Raw genomic sequence first — 4042 nt, 5'->3', positions numbered from 1 at the left:
CATTTTAGCTGTTTATGTTTTCTACTTTTAATTTAAGAAGGACTAGGATGAAAATCGTACATAACTTTTTTTTCAGCAATTTTCTTCTCTCAGAAAAGTTTTAGAAGTACAATTGTTGGGTTAAATTTTTATAATACACATTGAAGGTATCTATTAAGCTATGTATAATACATAAAAGTAGGAACCTGATTTGTTCACATAAATTATTAACTATTATCCTCTACTTCTGTTATTGGGGAATGTTTCAGAAGTCCCTCATCTAATCTTTTGGTGAGGACACAGCAGATTACAGTAACATGCAATTGCTTATCTGTTGAGAGCCACAGCCAAATCGGATGGCGCCTGGCATTTTGCCAGAAGGAGTAGTTGAGAGGTGATGCCAATGAGCCATTAAGATGATGATAATTAAGTTAAACTGAGTACAATTGCTGTGACTGGATGATGCTGGATTGAAACAGGCTGTGATATTCAGTTGTATATAGACCCCTGCTGTCCGGCAATAGGGCGGCTCCTGCAGCCTCGGGCACCTGCTACTTTTGAGTTCTCGCAGAGTTCCCGTTGAGTTCTTGAGGAGCCCAGTTGAGAGCTGGGAGAGTTCCTGGGGAGTGCGCGTGGAGTGCCGGTAGAGTTCGGGCAATAAAGGAGTTCCTGCTTGAACCTACAAGTGGTTCGTGACCTCCCGATTTGGTGCCCAGCCAGACTGCGGCATTTATCTACTTTTACGTTGACATCATGCATTTCAGAATCACTTGGAACTTCTTAAATAAACAGTCAGTTCTAAATAACTGTAATTTTATCAAACATATTTTCCATTAAATCCTAATTATATCGGAGGTCATCAAAAGCCTAGCTGAAATCAGGATTATTTCTTTGAACTCTTAAAATATTATCCTGGATTGCTATTAACTCTAGCTCTGCAGTTTGTGGGGTACCCATTGTTAATTTGTTATGAGTACATCTTCTATGGGGTTATTTGTCATGTAATATGGAAACACTGATGAAGGTGTCATTCCTTTCCGCAATGCTGGTCAGAAACAGAACCAGTGGACTGTGACACTGTACTCTGAAAATTAGCATGAAATTCATAAAAGGCAAGGTTCTTCTATTTGTGGTACCCCTATTTAAGCACCCACCAACTTAAAAACTCTGCAAAGATGCTAGACTACAAACTTTTCCTAAGGTTAGTTTTATATCCTGGGAGGTCTGAACTGACTTTAGAGGCATTAATTGTGATACTGTCATTTCCCCAATGGGTACAAAGCTAAATTTATCATTGATTGGAAGTCTTAGACTGACAGGAAATAAACAGAAAACCTCAAAATATAGACTGATTTGTTTCAGTTAAATAAGCTCACAGCAATAGTGCTTTTGCATTCTAAGACCAGAGTATGAAGTTTCTACTTAAGAACACATTGGAACTTTTGACTTTAAGAGAAACATTCAAAAGTCATAAATTTCAAGAACATTTTGAAAGCATCGTGACCTTAGAAAACTTGGATTCTTTTCATTTGGTTTAGTGAATTCATAGTTTCAATAGCTGGCTGCACTTTGTGTACAGAGCACCATTTATGTCACTCAGTAGAGCCAAATCTTTCAAAAGTTTTTGAAAATATTGCTCTGGGCATATTGTTATAACCGAATATATCAGCTTCCATATCAAGAAGACAAAGTGAGCTCTGGACTTAAACAGATGGGTTATATAGGAACCTTGATGGAGATGAAATCAAACTTCCTTCCTGTGATTGATTCCAGTCTCTGGGACTCTACTTCATCACTTGGAAATAAGTTTGATGCCATAGAAGTGTCTCCCCCGAGCCAGAACTCAGATTCTCACTACTAACTTCAGTTGTCCCTAGTGCTGTGATTGCCATTTCTGTAGATTGCACTTTATATTTTGCTTTAAATTGTATTATATAATGTACAATTTCAAGCTTATATTTTCTTATTTAAAATATATGTGTATTCATATTTTATACATTCCAAAAGTCATATACATTAAATGAGGACTTTTTATAAATCCACAATTTGGGGGGAATTTTTGCAAGATAGAAACTAGAAACTCATACTAGAGGAGCTCGTTTTCTGTCCCTATAGCCACACCTGCAGAGGTGACTGCTACATGCAGTGCTGTTGACATCCTTCTAGTTTTTCTTGCATCTTCAGCAGAGTTTCAGATAAATCCTAAACATAGATCTACTATAGTTTGTATCTGGGTTGTCCCTTAAATGTCCCTGTGTTCATGTCCTTGTCCCCAGCCCATGGAGCTATTGGGAGGTGATGGAACCTCTAAGAGGTGGGGGCTAGTGGGTGGTCTTCTGTTCTTTGGAGGTGTACTCTCCAAGGGAGTATGTGACCCTGGTCTCTTCCTCTTTCTTTTTGGTTTCTAGATGCCAAGATGTGAGTAGCATAGTCCACCATATATGCACTCCCTGCCATGATATGGTGCTTCCTCGAAGGTCGAAAAATAACAGAGACAATAGATTAAAGACTGGAGTTAAATTATTATAATTAAGACTAGAATCTTTAAAACTGTGACTCAAAATAAACATTTTCTCAGGAAAGTTGGTTATGTCAGGTATTTCTTACAGTCATGGAAAGTTGACTACCATAAGATTGAATATACAGTGTCTATTTTACAGAATGAATCAATATGCAGTTTTTGAGGGTTTATTCTTCCCATGAAGTAAGGAGAGTGTCATTAATTCTTAGTGACCTGCATCCAAAGGCACATTTGGCAAATAAAAGATATTCAATAATTGCTATGTAGATGAATGCAGCTCTATTAGAGGTCTGCACATGTGATTTAAGCACAAAAATGTGAAAAGTCTGGAGTGGGAGTCTTCTAAATTATTTAGAACATCTTTGTGAAGATTTTATAAATGTATCTACATTTATTTTTTAAGTGAAATTTTTTTCTTTTTACAAATTTATTCATAGCTGATACGTAAAAACATAAAAATTGTATTTATGAGTGGGGTACCATGTGATGTTTAGATTTATGCATATAATCTATAATGTTTAAATCAGATTAAATGTAGCTATGTCCTCCAAAGTTCATCATTTCTTTATAATGAGAATTTTCAAAATACTTTCTCCTAGCTTTTTGAAATGTACAGTATATATGATTTTCATCTATAATCATACTAGTGTGCAGGGGCACACCAGAGACTCTTGGTCCCTTCTAACTGTAACTTAGTACCCATTTGTTAACTTTTCTCCCCTCTCTCCATCCCCATTCCCTGGCCTCTTGTAAACATGTCCTACTGGAGAGATTCTTTTTCTAAGGTTTTAGCCATTGCCTAATTTAAGGGTCTCCGAAACTACCATCTTTCTTTGATATAGATTTTTACCTTGAAATATCTATGATGCTGAATCAGAGAGTATTCACTCTCAGTGTACCATTTGCCGTTGGATACAGCTTTAAATAAATGAAGTAAATGCAGATCAAGTAACCTTGCTGATGGCTACCTTCTCTTATTTCCTTCCTTGACCAATCCTAGCTCTTATGTGGGTGTGTTGTCTTACTTATGACCCTGGAGAATGTCGGGTGTTGTCCATGTAACTTTCTTGCTGTTTTGCCATGAGAACCTGATGTTTACACGTGAACCTCATACACTGCAGTTGCTCCTCTTCTGGAATCTCTGGGTCAATGAACACGGGTTGGTTGCTCAGCCTAAGCTATGTGTTCCCCACCCCATCCACAAAAATTTCTTATTTATTTATTTACTTATTTATTTATTTTTGTGCCAGGGATTAAACCCAGAGAGACTTAACCACTGAGCAACATTCTTAGTCCTTTTTATTTTTTTTTGTTTATTTTGAGACAGGGTCTCACTAAGTTGCATAGGACCTTGCTAAGTTGCTGAGGCTATTCTCAAACTTGCGATCCTTCTGCCTCAACCTTCTGAGTTGCTGGGCCTACAGAGGTGTGCCACCACACCTGGCTTTATTTTTTTAAAGATAATTTTTATTGGTGTATTATAGTCATGCATAATAGTGGATTTTGTTGTTACATAGTTGTGCATGAACATAACAATTTGGT

The sequence above is a fragment of the Callospermophilus lateralis genome, chromosome 13 (assembly GCF_048772815.1).
Source record: "Callospermophilus lateralis isolate mCalLat2 chromosome 13, mCalLat2.hap1, whole genome shotgun sequence".
NCBI lineage: Eukaryota > Metazoa > Chordata > Mammalia > Rodentia > Sciuridae > Callospermophilus > Callospermophilus lateralis.
Note: the sequence above shows the minus strand (reverse complement) of the source record.